Source organism: Artemia sp. Qi Xiang Cuo, chromosome 12, assembly GCF_049724085.1.
Source record: "Artemia sp. Qi Xiang Cuo chromosome 12, ASM4972408v1, whole genome shotgun sequence".
Lineage (NCBI taxonomy): Eukaryota > Metazoa > Arthropoda > Branchiopoda > Anostraca > Artemiidae > Artemia > Artemia sp. Qi Xiang Cuo.
The window spans coordinates 29436585-29453824 of record NC_142805.1 but is presented as its reverse complement, the minus strand read 5'-3'; positions in this window follow the sequence as shown (position 1 = coordinate 29453824).

Below are 17240 nucleotides of genomic sequence, written 5' to 3'. Positions count from 1 at the left end.
ATTCTTTAGGTGACATTTTTTTTTTATAATTAACATGGCCTAGCGTATCCAGTCATCATCGTTTTATTCCATCCAGAAATGCTAAATTTGTTGATATAAGGGATCAAGCACAAAGGCCCAGCTCCCTAGCAATTTCTCATTGCAACGTTATTGCAAAAACCGTGTATTCAAAGTTGGGCGATGATTCGGCTGCACCCATGTACAAGATTCAAAACGAAGATATAAAAAAGGGATACCGAACTACTAGCATTAAAAGTTAGAAATAGAATGAAATACCGATTCTAATTGATTGACACAAATGAATTGAAACAGATGTATCATGAACCTGATAAATGAAACTACCGAAGCATTTTTTTTGTATCCCACAAATTTGGAATAAAATCACAAATTTTTTTTCTCAAAATACCCCTATTAGATTGACTAAAGAGGGTGAACTAAAGTCATCTTGGTCTGAAGAGCTGGATTAAGTATTCAAAAGTTAAAACTTTTTTTTTACTTGCTTGTTGATACGAGTATTTTCTCTTTTTGACTGGGTTATTTGATTTACAACGTTCTTGTCAAAAACACCAGCTTAAATAAGAACTTGTAGAATAGGCTATTGCAAAGCTCTCTTTTTTGAACAGCCAAATCGTAAAAAAAACGCACACTTCACTCTTTGCTTCTTCCTTGGATACTCCTCGAAGCAATTGAATATATCGCCGGCTTTTCGCATAACAGACAATGTTAGCAATCAGCCAAAACGGCTTTGATAAGCTTCTTTGAACTATCTTAGCAAAAAGCAGTTGTGACATTGGAAAATTAATCGTTGAATCCAATAGCACCATATAATTCCCCCCCCCCTTCTTATAACTGGTTACAAAATTTACGTTGAAGCACTATTTTATATTTCAGCTTATCAGAAAACTAACAAAATAATTATTCTTAAAATCTTTCTCGGAAATCCTTCGAAACAGCCCTGGTTGGGACCACCAGAATCAAAAGAGAAGTGTTTAGCGACTGTAGAGGAAAAGCCACTCCATCGCTCCTAGTCATAAAACTGCCATTAGAAAGTATCAGATTTTACATATACAACCCATGAATGTGCGTATTCTTACCCTAAGTGTCTGTTTAGAAAGTTCTCCTGATTTAGTTTTACAGTCTACGGTCGAATGCCCAAAATAATATATCGACACATTCAGATTTATACTCTACCAACCAGAGAAATCTCTTTTTTGCAATAAAAAACATAACCTTCAAATATATGAATAGTTTCAAGTACTTTAATGTACCTCATTTTGGGGATAATTTAGATCATTTCAGGTCTAAGTGATATCATATTTCTGGTTCGGTGAATAGAAAGATCTGAACACCGATGGAATCAATGATACAGGTATCTTTTCTTTTAGGAGCAAGTCAAAGCAGCAGACTTGCCGCAAAATCGCAAATTTCGAAGGGACATAAGCCTTGTGATCCTCTCTTGAACTGAAGAAATGAGAAAATACCGACTTTTGGAAACTTTTTCCATCATATGATTGATGCATAAAAATAACAATCAACAACGAACTTTTGTTTGAATCTAGCCTGCTCTTTGTTTTTGGACTTGGTCAAACTGGCATTCGAATAACATTCCTCTCTAAAATCATGATATAAATTTGCAGAATAGGTCAGTAATACATATCTTTTATTACAAATAATTTATTTTAGCTAGACAGTCGAACAAAATGACAACTCCTTAACACAAAACAAGCCCTGTATAACAGAACTGAGTAAACAGAAAAAAAAAGCTTCGACAGAACTAAGCGAACTGTCAAGACATGAGCATATTCTTTAGAGATCTTAAAGCACTAAATCGCAACATTTGATAATGTCATCACAACAGGCTGAACAAAAAGTTTTAAATGTCGTTGAAACACAGACAAAAAAAAAGAGAAACGCATTAATTAAAATAGACGTATCTAAAATATATTAAAACCATCTTGATTCAAAGAATAAGGGACACTATCCAGTGATAGCGGGAAAACAACACTACAAATCACACCAAACATGAATAAATTTCCTAGTTTTTATTATAATAATACAATAGCTATCGAAACGAGGATAAACAATTTTTAATGACTTGAAACAGGATCTTCACATTAGCCTAGCTATCAAGATGGCCTAAAATGGGCAATTGATCCAAAATGACTGAAGTCTGCCCAATAATGGTTACATTTTTTGGGCTAGAATCACCTTCGAGGAGTTTTACTTCCAACTAATTAGTTTTCACAGAAATGAAATACCTAAGCAAGCCTGTTGCTCACTTTCTATCCTAAAGGTTCTTCTAAACTTCAGCTGTCCACAATATTACATTCAGAAAAAATATACTTTTTTTTTAATCATAGATGCAAACTTGTCATCAGTTTTACAGGGTGCTAAAAACGAAATGAAGCTCGTTTTCAGCGACACGATTTTTAAATTTCCACAGTTGGAAGGGGGAGGGGGGGGGGGGTTATTCAGGGTCATAAGGGTTTATTTGAAAAAAGAAAAGAACCAAATAAAAATGTTTACTACATATTTTAATAAAACAACAGAGTTTTTGATCAAAAACCGTCGATTAGTCCCTAATTTTATATCTTTAAAAATTTGTCTAAGCAGAAATCATATCACAGCAGCTGCTATCTACAACATTTTAAGTTTTTAGAACCCTTTTGAAAAAAACATGGATTTGTTTGCTTAAACTGTACATAGGCAGACTCTTCTGAGCCCCCGAGAGTGCCTTTGATATGTCACGTAAGAACAAAATAGTGTATATAAGACCTAGCATTTGATAACAGGTAAAAACTATCAAATGAAAATAATATCTTAAATTCTTCGCCTAGAAATTAATCCTATTTCAATACACCCTTGAATCCCTTACAACTGCTCTCTTTTTCACTTGATACTTCAAACATTTACCCCACCATGACTGTTTTATACAAACCTTTTCTGGTTTGAGTAGGAAGCACTTCGTTTGAATTATGTTAAAAAAGAGATTTCCAACAAGATTGGAGGCTCCTGTATTCACTTGCTTTAAACACGACCGAAATCTAAAAAAAGAACGATAAATACGTAAAAGCCAGGAAATGAACAATAGATTTGTTATAAACAAAGATAATTTTGTTTTAAATTTTCTTGAAAAACAACACAAAAAGTGGAACACAAAGACAAACTAATAAATAAACACAGAATTAAGTAATCAGCTGAGGGTCAGACAACTTTCAAAATCACAAACACTGCGTGACCCAGGCCTTGTGTGGTGGAAGTGCACCACGAATGGCGCAAGGAGACACAGAATTGCAGAAGTGTATTTAAGCGTGGCCTGTTATGCACAATGTTTGGCGGAACAGGCGGTGCTCCAAGAAGTGCACCGAGGGGCGAAGAGTGAGCTATCCCTCACGACCCCCCCCCCCTTAAAATCAGAGGAAAAAACGAAAGAAAAAAGGAAAGAGAGAAGTAATAAAGCTTTTTGCGATAGAATTTAAATTTAATCTACAAAATCAACTGACGAAATCTAAGAGCAGTAACATACAGGAGCGTTCATCGAAGACTCCCCCGATTTTGAAAATACATTCATTTGATTGAAATAAGACTTAAGGTTAGAGCTTATATGACAATCTAAAATTTTTAATTAAATTGCAACAGCAATAAAAAGGATTGATGCTACTAATAGAGAGGATTTGTCTATACTAATCAAATATCTATAGCAATTGAACCTAAAACATTGGAGAAAGTGCCTCAATCAGGAGGGGGGGGGAGTGTAAAAAAGGAAGGTATGGTAAAATTAATTTGAAGAAAAGTTGGCATACGTAAGTAATTATACTGAATAGAATTTATCAGAAAGTTTCCACGTGTCGTCTACAACGCATTTTCACCGCTAAATCTGGTCATGGATAGCTTATTGGCCATCAAGTTTTCCCTCCATTGCATCCAATACATAAAAAAAACACACTATTTTTTGTACTAACGAGAAGAACAACGTTTGAAACAATCCTGGTAACATCAATCCTGAGCATATACACCGAAAATATGAAATTTTTAATATCGAATTCCTTTTTTCCCGAGAATGATAGCCAGGGTAAAATTGTAAAGAAATTTACAAATTACTAAAGAAATACAAAATCTACGAGCTAATATGTTTTTGTAACATAATAAGTAAAATGGACAAGATCCAATCTTGGAACAAATCAGGAACGCTGGAGGTCGAGGAAGATGAACTAGATATTTTCCAAAAAAATTATCTAAAGACACTTTTAGGTGCTTGTCTAACTGTCATTACTGGCCCTTCTAATATTCTAATCTTAGTTCAATAATACATTTTTTTTTCAATATTTCATTCATACTAAAATCTTTTAACAAGCACTGCTAACGGTTGTCAGGCCCCAAACTTATTTATTCCTCCTTTGCAACTGATATTTTCCCCATTTTTCCCACCCTGTACTCTCCAAGCTTCCAAATATTCATTAATTTCATAAATGTTTTTATCTAAGACACTCAAATAATCTGCATAATTTATTTCTAGGGTCTGGTGTCAATTCAAAAAAATGTAGGGGGGGGGTGTAATTTTGAAAACATGAGGGTGGGGCAATTTTTTCAATGAATATACAAAAAGGTATTTTCCAATGAAAATACCCCCCAAAATTTTTTTTTTCAAAATCTATGGGTGGGGTAAATAATTGACACCCCCGAGTCTAGAAGAGTTTTACTTTCCTGGAATATTATTATTTAATCATACTCTTTAAAAGGCTTTGACCCTTTTCTTTTCAAACTCTCAGTTTTTCTTACAATTTTGAAACCTTTTCATGTTAAAAGTAAGTTCTGATGTCTAAATGGCCCTTCAAATGTAGAACAATACGTTTCTTTTCCTTAAAAATAAAATATTTAAAATTAAAGGTAAAAAGAATCAAAGCTTCCTAGGACCACCGGTTAAATAGGATCCAGAAAAAGAGAAGCAGAAAAGAATTAAAAAGTGCTTTCAGAATCAACCTAAAGCAGGACGAAATATACTGACTGCCTTAAAATCAATAAGTTTAAACGCGCTTCTGAAAAACAAGATATCGGAATCGGTTATTTCTATTCTGATCAGCCGTATATTCGTTCAATGTTCTGGTTAGTTTCAGCTTTATTATGATACTGACGACCCAAAATATTCGGGCTCTTTGCGTTATTAGCCTTGAACTGTTGCAAGTTTATAGAATTTTCTATTTTAACTGAGCGCAAAGGATGGTTGGTTAACCATAATCCGGTTAGAGACGATGTTAAGTATCTAACTTCTTAATGCAGCAATCTATGTCTCACCATGGATTTGTATAAGCTTTCAGTTAACTTAAAAACAGGAAAACTAATTTAAAAAGTTAGATCACTAAAGGGAAAATTGTCTGAATATGGCAATTTCAGGGTTGCGGAGATCTTCTCTCCACTCCTTCTGCGTACCTATCAGTACAAGAGCATCAATTGTATTGGACTTTATCTCTGGAAGTGGCTGCTTTCGACTGAACATTTTGGGTCGATGAATAAAATTGAAAGTTATTTGAAACAGAAAAATACCACGGTTCCACATAAGATCATTAGGAGGCAAGAAGTCGGTTAGAATAAACTGCTTTGGATACGGCTTCACTGCTTCATTTTTTTCCCTTGCCTTTTCTTCAGAAAAAAGGATTTTTCTCTCGTTCACTTTATGTGTGTGATAAGAGCAATGAAAAAGTAGTTTCCAACCATTACTGGAAAATTAATAGAGAAGTGTAGCCACTTTGTGATAAAAACAGCACTGTGAACTGCAAATGGTTGTCAGGAAGGATAAAGGGACATAATCAAATTTACTGCCATCTTATCTCTTTTGAGGATATCTCTATAGGCCTAGGGGTAATGCATGTTTTAAGGGAAGGGGGCATAATAAGATTAGACTTCTAGAGGTATTTTCTTAGCAATTTTTCCTTACAAGCTGGAAATCTTTTGACAAATTGGAGAAGTTTCTTTTTTAGCGCTATTACTCAATTATTTAATACCGCAGCGGCCTAAAGCATTTACTGATGAATAAGAAATATTCGGGCAGCTAATTTTTAGCCAATTGTCAATGAAGTATGAGCCCAGGGGACATGATTTTAATGATATTACCTGCACGGGGCAAGGGGGGGGGGTATTCTACTTTTAAACAAATACCAACACCAGAATTTCCAATTTACCTGTCATCACAAGAACAGTGCATCATAGTATAAATCCTACGATTAAACAATCCATATTTTTCGGAAAAGCTCTGAACACTAAAAGGGCAACCGGTATCATGATGTCTACAACATCTGTCAGCACCGCTTAAAGCACCAATGTCGCTTCGCTTTTTGGCTTTGTTGCCCTTACCACACCAAACTGTATGAGGTATTCTGAAAAGGTCACCAATTGCACGTCTTTTCCTGATGAAGAACATAAAAAGCTAATAAATAAAAAGAAGCATGGAAAATACAGCAAATGCAGAACAAAAATATAGGAAGATAAAAACAAATTCACTCATAGCTGGAATTTTGCTGCATGCATTAGGATTTTCAAGTTTTTTTTCCTTAGACACATCTTTTTAAATCAAATTTCTTGGAAAAGGGAAAGAATTTAGCCATTTGCTTGTAGCAAGCCTGTAAAATAAAAAAGAGGTTGAGAGAAAAAAAAACGTAAGCAACCTATGGGTATAGTATACAATTAGATAGACAAGGGCATCTCCTGGACTTGAATATTTTACAGTAATCTGTACTCTCCCGGAAAATGTTAAATGGTCTGATCAGCTGACCATTACATAATTTATTCTAATTTGTTAATCCTGAATACATCATGTGTAGTAGCTTTATTAACCTTGCTACAATTACTTCTTATCCTGTCTTTTCCAGGAAGGGGGGGGGGGTATCCCACTTAATATGCGCAAAATAGCCCCTCCCCCTAGTAAAAGAGAAGTATGTCTAAAAAATATTTAAAAGTACACACAAATCTAGGATTTCAGTACCAGATCCAAGCGATCTCGCTGGTCTTCACGAATTTTTCTTAATACCCAGATTCAAGACATCGGATACTTGATATATACTCTTTTCGACCACTTTCTCTTTTCGAGGCTGTAAGTGTCTGTTGTAACTTCTTTGGAAGGAATTAATGGACACATTACCCGAAAAAAATTCCCAGGAAGGCCATTCCGAATAGAAAGTTCAGTACCAAATGAATCCCAAATGGTCATGATTCGAAAGAGGAAGATAATGTGAATATGTAAAATTTAGAGGTGTGGATATTGGACGGATACAGACCCAAGGTTTAAGAGACCTACACATAGAAAAGCCTTAAATAGCTTTGATTTCAAAAGGTAATCTCTTACGCCAGCCTGATTGTTGGCTCAAGGATGTGGCTCAGCTCATCTGCAGCAATATATTTTTAGGCATCGTTTGTTTAATTAAAAAATATCTTGGTCGGTCCTTTGCCACGTCGCCATCAGGTGTGTGTTAGAATTTGGACACTCAGTGTTGTTATTTTTTGTGCATATTTTAGTATGGGATTTAAATTAAAGAGAGCCTCAAAATACTACTAAATCAAATATTTAGTGTCTCAAAATCCATAGGTGTAGGTGAACAGACGCGCATTCTTCGACTTGTTGCGAAAGGCCGACGCCAGCTTCAGATTTGTCTGTGAAGTATGTGCTAAATGTATTTACAAATAAAGAACGACTCGCAGGTTCTCTTTCAATGAATTCTGCCCTCTAAAAAGACCACAGTATTTTTTATGATCAAATGAGCTCTCTACCAAATACTTAGGACCAACCGTTCTACATGATGAGACTAGAAAATATAAATGGGAAACAGGTCACTTTAAAACTACTGGGGTAACTATGATATTTAATGTCTTGATGAAAGGAGCCCAAATATCATAGAGCAGTCAAAACCGAGTCAAAACCGAGTTTTTATAGTTTAAACGGAATTAAACGAAGTAAAAAATCATTAAAAACCTATTAAGACCTTTAGAGGGCCAAACATTGTGTTGAACAGTTACATATACATTAATTTGCTCATTTAGATAGAACATAATAAACCTTTCGACCAATAAATCAATGAAATGACAAAGTTCAATCCCTTCTATGTGACAACAAAAAATCCAAAGATCAGCCCATACATTAATAGAGCAGAAAAATCACACAGTATGAAAGGACATAGGCGTCTACCTCTCAAAGCAAATTCTTGAATAATTTCTGAAACAGATGTCTTATTACATTAATTTACGTAGTCGCGTAGGTTACTACGTATGATAAAAAGATGCCAAGAATAAAAAGGCCAAGGGGCTTTTGTGGGGTTAGTGCCATACATTCGCAGTATTTATAAACTATTTTAAATAAATCTTATCTTTTACTACTAATCAAAGTGTATTCATGTTATGCTTAATAAAAAGATTAGGATGTTCAAAGAAAATAAATATAATTTATGTCCTTAAAAAGAACTGAAGGTGTTCAGCAATATCGCCTTATAATGGAAGCGTACAGGAGTACTAAAGAGAGAAGAGCAAAAGAATGATTATTTATTCCTTCAGATGTTCAGTTGATTTTACACCTACATACATGGTGGGAAAGTTCCCCCCTCCACTAGGAAAAGTAATAACCCCAAAACACATCTTTAAATACACCCTCACCCCCCAACTGCCACCACCTAGCCAGTTCTGTGCGCATTTATCACCTACTTTTTGGCGAGCAATTCTTACTCTACCAAAGGGAATTTCAGACAATGACCATCACGGGGTGACATTTTTTCCTATCAGCTAGACAACTAATTGGATAAAAATTTAGACCTTTCTAAATCCCAGAAGTCACAATGGTATACTGATCTCAGTCATTGCAATTAGCTTTCAAACTGGTAAAACAAAGTCGTTTAAAAAAACAGCGTATCTTATTTGCTCACCGAAAATTGATTCCAATGAGTTTTTTTACGATCTCGCTCAATGTCTTACATAGTCCCATGTAGTTCGTGCTGTTATTGCCCCACCTCCTCCTGAGAAAAATCATAGGTTTCTGGTACTATCACATTTATAGCACAGATAGCTTCATCATATCTCAAAGGAAGAAAAAACAATTAATCTTAAGTAAATGCTATCCTCTTTCAGCTTTACAAACTTGACAATAAGTGCACTTGCAAAGTAAGTTATAACCATAAGAGTATTTCGAGAGAAAAACTTTTGTGACCCATAAGAGCGATTTACCAAATACCAAAAAATTATATTTTTCTCATAAAGACGACGATGGTACTTCGAAAACCAGTGATTATAGTAACACTGAACTTATAAGTTTTTTTTATGATTACCATTTCTTATAGAAATAATAATAGCTTTAAACTATTTCATCAATTTCAACCTATTAAAGTTTCAAACAGTTATCACACTAAACCCTTCTTCTGTAACAACAATAACAATTAAAAGAAACAAAAAACACATCTGAAATACATTTGTTTAATATCAAGGCAAAATGAAGAGGAGATGCCCCTTTGTCTCTCCAAAAGGAATACATAACAATGAAAAAATAAGAAAAAGCGAGGGAAAAAATATAAACAAGCTTGTACAGTTCTATTTTAGTCAAAATGAATTTTAAAGGTACAAACATAAACTTGCAATCTATGGGGACTATATCAAAATATGATGTATCAAATCTGCAAAGCACAAACGATAATCTTTAATGTGGCTGGACATAATTACATAGAAAGCATCCACATCCCAAGAATGATGATTCAATATATACCAGATTAGCACCACCATGCAAATAGATCTTTAATCAGTTCCCCATTCCTCAGTATCAATATCCTTTCCCTCACCTTCATCATGATAACATAGCTTTGCAATTACTTAATTTGGTAAAAAATTGAATTACACTTTTACAGCATAAAAATGCGTTCTTTCTTGAAAAATCAGATTTTTCTTACTACTTTGTTATGAGTATTTTGCAATTTTTGTTGAAAGCAATAAAATGGGGCGACTAATTTGCAAAGAGCTATGAACTCATCTAGGGCAAATTTCAAATTTTTTTTTTAGTATCAACAATTTTAAGTTTAAATGAGACAAAGATCATTTTCTACACTGCCGTGCTTAGGAAAAAAGTATTGAGAAAGTCGAGGAGGGTTCGACTAGTGTAATTAATAGACACTATTTAACACCTTTGATCAAACTAATATTTACAGCGTGTCCTAGTAAACGAATAATGCTTGATATGCTCGATAAACAGGATTGGTTTTGTTGACTCATAATTGGTTCTCACAATATTTAGCAGTTTTGTTCTTTCCAAGATGACCTCTCTTCTTATATGTAGAAATAGTCGGAATCTGACCTTTCATATAAATTTTTTGTCGTACTTTGGAGGGGAAAAATTGTTAGTTAATAATAATTGAAAACCCAAAACATGCGCATTAGCATTTGCAATGTCCTTTACAATTTACGTTGCGTATTATAAAGTATTTTCGTTTAGCCCAGCCCACATTGTCTGTACTTTTTTTTTTTTACTAGAAAAGTCACACCTCACTTAAAAATTACCTAGAAGATTTGGAAGATACAAATTAAGAAAAGCGCAAGTTACAAGAATAATACAAAAAATACGGGTGGAATTTTGAGATTTACTCAAGCTATGATTTTGCTTAACGAAATAAGCATATATTCCTTAACTTTGCCTTAAAAAAAGATTCTATGGAAATTTATATACAAAGCATAAAGCCAAAGCCCTTGTCATTAATTTAATCCATAAACATGAATAAGATATCAGAATAAAATTACCAAAAATATTTTTTTTTGAAATAAGTCAACGTACCATTTAGTATGGCGCTCACTTGCAAAATCCGATCTTTATTGATATACATCTTTTATGCCTCCCGAGAATACAGACTGTCGCACTTAGTTCGAACGTTTTAAATTACTGTACGAGATGTAGAAAGAAGAAATAATACTTATTGTACATCTAAAAATTAAACATCGGTGCTTTTAATACGTTGGATCAAAAACCAGGGTAACTCGATCTGGTTTCCCGAATAAAAAAATCAACGCCATTTAATGTTTCCCCCTAAAACCATGTACAACATTTGAGTTACTGGAATTGAACCTTATCCAGTATTTTTGTTCGAGGGGGAGAAGGGTATCTAAATATTTTTTATTCTGAGGGGGGTGGGATGGGGATATTTTACCTGTATTTTTAAGACCAATTTACGAGTCGGAGAAGTTTTTTCCTGTTTTTATTAGACTTTTCCTGTTTTTATAACAGTCTTTCTACATGTATTTTAGCGCCAACTTACGAGTCGGATAAATATCATACAGGAGGAGGGGGGGGGGGTCAAATCCAGAATTCCCCCCTGAGTACGTCGCTGAGGAAGTCATATGCACAAAGGGGCAGGGAGAGTTTTGGGGAATTCCAGCCCTCAAGAAATTTCCTGACATGTTTGTACCCTTGCCTATAGGCTCAACATGGGAGGGGGTGTATAATTTTTTATTTATTTATATGTTAGAATCCTTTTAATTTCCCTGTAAGTTATTCTGATCAATTTAGAGGTATTTCCCTCTGTACAGCTGTGGTTATAGGCACTCACGCTTTTAAAATTCAATTGAAATGCTATGCCATATGTTGTGTTGGTAGTATTAATTACTATAAAATACGCGTTAAACTGTCAAGAATCCCTTCTGTTTCCTATTTCATTCGGATTGGATGCTTTTTAGACAAGTACGTCCAGTTACTAATTTCAAAGATGACAACACATGCTTTGCTGCTTTGAGCCGCTCTACATATAACATTTAACATTAAAATACCTCTCATCACAATCACAATATGACATAGTAAAAGATCCCTTGTTCCGGTGTCCATACCGACGAGTGTTGGGTGGTATGACAAAGGAGCAGTAGTCATGATCTCGGCAGCAACGATCAGCTTTAAAAGCTAGACCAAGATCTGCAAACCGAGAAGCACGATGCCCTGTCCCACACCACTTCGTTCCAGGCATTAAAACTGCCCGTTTAGTCCGACTGCTGCAGTGTAAAAGTAATAAAAAAGAATTAATTAACCAAATTAAGCCATTATTTGAAAAGTTCTGATGAAAATGGTTAAAAGATTAGCATATTATCGCCTTGATTACAAAGATGTATTTAACTGATCTACACAACAATAGGGAGAGGGGGGGTGAATTAGACCTGGTTTGACAGAGCTAAGTTTTGGTGCGAAAACAGGCCTTTTGTCAGATTCCCTCTGTTATTTGTAGCAAGTTCAAGCGTCACGACAATTCAACGGCTGCGTTGAAGTATTTCAGCTAAGCCGTTGAATAATGCATCAGTTAATAACCAACCCTCTCTATTCCATTTTAAGGTATATGTATAGTTTTACCATTTGACTTTTACCGGACGACATTAGTCAACTGTATATAAAGAATTCACTTTCTGTATGCATTGTGTGAAAGTCCTTTTGCATAAAAACATGCGTGAACTCAGGGTAATATGCATCGTAACTGGTAGCCTTCATAAACAGTTACGCACGCAAAGCATCTGTAGTAGTATCTATTACTCTCTCTAAAACTTTCTCTACCTTCCCTAAAAACAAAATTTGCCTAGTTCCGTGTGAACAGACTACAGGAGATAGAAACGATACCCTCCAAGAACTATCCGTAGATAACCAGCAGATGTTAGAGGAACAACATGTTAAAAAAAACAAAAAAAAAACACACACACAAAAAAGCAAGAGCTCCCTCATCCCGGAAACAATTCTTATTCAGCATAAACTCTGATTGTGCGCATATGTTGCATATTATATAGTGTTACTTATTTTATGTTTGAGGTATTACTTATCAACACTTGCGCTACATTAACCACCAATTAAGAAGTATTGGCAGCGTTTCAAACTAGTGTGTAGACAACCTATAACTCCTTTACGTGATGACGATGTTATGAAAGACGCAATAAAACTGACGCAGTTTCCAATTTCATCATACTTACTTCATGAAATAGGCAAGGAATATCGAATTTATCGTACGATTCAATAGAAGATATGCAATTACCTAAACATGATATCATTCAAACATAGTGTGAACTCACACTATCGAAACATATAGCATTCTAAATTTTCAAGTTCCATGTGCACAAGAAAAATAGTAGCATTAAATTGCTCCATTAGCAATATTATAAACATAGAAAATTTCAATTTTTTAAAAGCCATTTTTTGTGAACAAACAAAAATAAAAAAAAAAAAAAAAAAAAAAAACTGGAATGCTGAAATTATGGAATAAAGCACGGCAAGTCTACCTGAGCCTTATCGATTTTATTGTAGTGTTACCGATTTTTACCGACCCGTCGGTCTTGGTTGGTAAAAACAAACTGCCGGTCAGCAAAATTGACAGCAATAGCAACGGGAAAATGCCAACTGTGTGGTCTACTAAACGGCCATGATAGTCAGCCTCGTGCCATAGCTATCGCACGGACAAACTGTGGCCATTTTTTTGTTTTCTAATCAAAAATTGTCGGAGATAACAAATATAGATCTTAGATAAACATTTTAGATTATAGGTTTGTTTTGCAAATTTAATATTGAGTGCCTCTGATATATGAAGAACCTTCCTAGCGCCAAGGAACAAAACTGACTATTTCAGCACTTTTTAGGAGAATCTTCAAATTATAACTATTATTAGTAGGAAGTACATTTCATATGGTTAGCCAAGGCCATATCCAGGGGAGGGGGTGGGTGGGTGAACCCCCCCCCCCCGCAATTTTTGACCGAGTCGAAAATTAGCCCAAAACATACCTGTAAAGACGGGAAAAAATCGGTTAACCCCCCCCCCCAGAACAAAAATCCTGAATCCGCTCTTGTGGTTAGCTTAATCTCAGGCGAAGCCAGGCCCTAAATATAAGATCATTGCTTAAAACTGAACTTGATGCATACAATACCATACCTTATGAGCTCAGTTTCGGCTTCATCCTTTTCAATATATGTTCTATTTTTGTTCTTATTATATATAGCTTTCATTTCCCTGTGCAATGTCCTGCAATCTTGTCTAAGCTTCTTGTAATTTGTGATCTGCTGAATTTCCAGAGGCAAATTGTTGGTTGTATTGAAAGTCTGAACGGTCACATTTCGGAAATTCAACGCAATTGTATGGTCAGAAGTGGACGAGTTCATCAATAGATTAATGTCGTACTGAAAGTATGAAGTCTAAATTACTAGATTTTTAATGAATAGAGAAAGAGGTAAGCACAAGACTTATCATTGTGGCAGGGTTGAGGGCTATATTTCCCAATCTTCACAAGCAACACATTTAAGGGTTGTACTTCAATAATCACTTAACTATTTCATGCGTTTTAGACAGCAAAATATACACATATATACATGCCAAATGAATCTCCTTCAGATTAGAGTTTTCTTTCTTTTTTGTAAGCCTCCAGTTCAATTATTGAACCACGACTAATGGGAACAAATATGTGTATTTCAAAGCTGGTAAAACCATTTACAAAACTGATACAAATAAGCATAATAAATAGGTGGATACAAATAAATAAAAACTTTCTATTTTCGAGCCTTTAAACCCTTTAAATAAAATTGCCTATTACCATTGTACATCCAAGAGACGTTGATTAAAGGATCCCCAGTAGCAGCTAACCATTTCCACCATTAAAAAAAATATCTTTAGATTTGCCAATAATTGTACCCACAAAGAAAATGTCCCAATCCATCCCCCAGAATACCAAATAATGGACAAATTCTAAGTCTATTTGGAAAATTAAAATCAGTCCAATTTGGAAAATTGGATTCAGGTCGCACCTGAATCCAAATTCTAATATATTTAATTGGTAAATGTAACTTGCAATAATATTCTTCATCAAGACTCTCTTTAAAACTTCTATAGAAAAATAAACTAGCCGAAGCACTTGTGCCAACACCTAAATGTTGAATCTTTTGGTCTTCTAGCCTAGTCATTAAATCTATAAGAAGAACACTCACTTTCATTGGGGACCTGGCCATTATTCCACATATAGGAGAAACCGCTTTCATTTAGATTTTTTTTATTATTATCTGGAATCAAAATAACCTACAAAATAACCTGACCTTTGAAAGGTCAGTTCTGAGGAACTATACCATTCTCAGGCAAAATAATTTCCCTTACGTCTAATTCTAGTCAGTAAATTAGAAATTTTATTCTCAGTTTACCCGACTATAGTGATCTAAATTTAACAGCTCAAGTTTAATGGCGATCTAAAAGATTGCAAAGCATCTGCCCAAAAACAGTCTAGACGCACTCATCTTGCTAAATTGAACAGCTGTTGGTAAAATGTGAGAATAGCGAAGAATGGCAGAGAGATATTTAGAAGTTACTGAGATTCCGACCTTCTTATAAGACTTTGTTCTGTAAATTGGAACCCATGCCTGCAGCCCATTCAATATCTCTCTTGATACATATATATATATATATATATATATATATATATATATATATATATATATATATATATATATATATATATATATATATATATATGTATATATATATATATATATATATATTGAACATTCTAAGATAGGAATGCAAGTTAAAGAAGGGTGCTATATAATAATGTAACGGTATTTTTAGGCGAAAAGGGGGGTTAAAACACGAAAAGAAAATTCACAATAGCTCTAAATTGTTAAATTTTCTGAAACGCTTCCACTTGTATTTGAAGGTTCTCTATTGTAATTCAAAATACGCTCAACTACAAGACAAATTTTATAGTAAAAAATTGAAAAAAAAAAATGATTTGTTGTTTATAGTTATTGACTACAAATCGTTTGAATAAGAAATGTCTTTTATGTTTGTTTTTTTAAATACAAAGAATAAGAAACTAGTTTCAACAGCTCCATTTGCAACTGTTGGTGCAATCGAGTAAAGGATCAATGCAACTTAAGGTTAACTGACCTATTGGTTCAGAGTTGAAAGCAAATTTATAGATAAAGCATATCAGTGTTGACATTCTGCAATATGGTGCTTGGTACATGGTCTTGCACATGTTCAACTTAATCATATTGCATATGTCATTTTTTGGAATAAATATTCTTGCATCTGTTTAACTTTTATAGTTAAATTAAGGGGCTTTTTGCATTCAGCATACTTTCAGGCTAACAATGACTTCACCTTAGTCGGTTTAAAACAAAGGTTAAAGGACCTTACCTATGTGAATTGGTGCTTGACTGTTCCGAAAAACGAGCCATGAAACATAAGCTATTTTGCATATATGATTTCCTTAATATTTCCTTATGTGGTATGTTAAGTTACCGTAATACTCAACAGACGTCAAGAATAGACTATTTCTTTGATTGCTCAAGGTTCATTCACAATGAGATATCACAAATGCCGAAATTTAGCTAGCACTAGTTCGGGGCTAGTTCGGATGCGATAAGTCAAAATGCATTGTGCGACGTGTTTCTCAAATTTAGATTACTTCATTTTCATTTATTCCTAATTTAAGCGACATAACTTAAGTTTTCTTAGCACTAATTTTCAAGCATTAATTTTTGCAACCCAAACCCTCAAAACATCCCAAAGTTTTTTTTTTTTTTTTCAAAGAATAAATTGAGACACTTAAATAATCTCAATAGTTTAAGTTTAGGGAATTTCACCTTGCCAATTACTACTCTTTTGCCTTTGCTATGTTCCTTACGACAAAACCGTTCAAACTAATCAATATAAACGGTAATAAACGCAGCCCTACTTCACAACTGATTTCACGCCGAATCTACCTAGCTTCCTTTCTTAACCACAGCAATATTACCCTCGTGTATTGCATTAATCATTTCAAAGCACTTATTTGGTATGCCATTTCAGAATAGGACCCTCGCCAAAACTTTTCCATCCACAAACCAAAATCCGATTTACAGTCTACAAAACTCCAGGAACAAAGGATTCTAAAATTCAGGCACTTATCAAAGATTAATCAAAGCATCAAAATTTGATCGACACGTCCTATTCTTTTCCTAAAACGACGCTGTTTTTCTGTTAAAACTTAATCTATATCCTTTCTTTGTCTAATAAGCATCATAATGTAGAGCAGTTTGCTTCATACAAAACTGAAATTAAAGCCTCTATAATTACCATAATCACTCTTATCACCTTCCGTATAAAGGGATGCAATTAGAATTTTCCTAAATTAAAATATAGTTTTTTTTTATAATCAAAAACAAATTTACAATTATCCATATATTGCTGTTCTGATTTTTGACTTTTCATACTCCACAAAGTAGACTCCACATCTTCAAGCTTTTCAAGTTT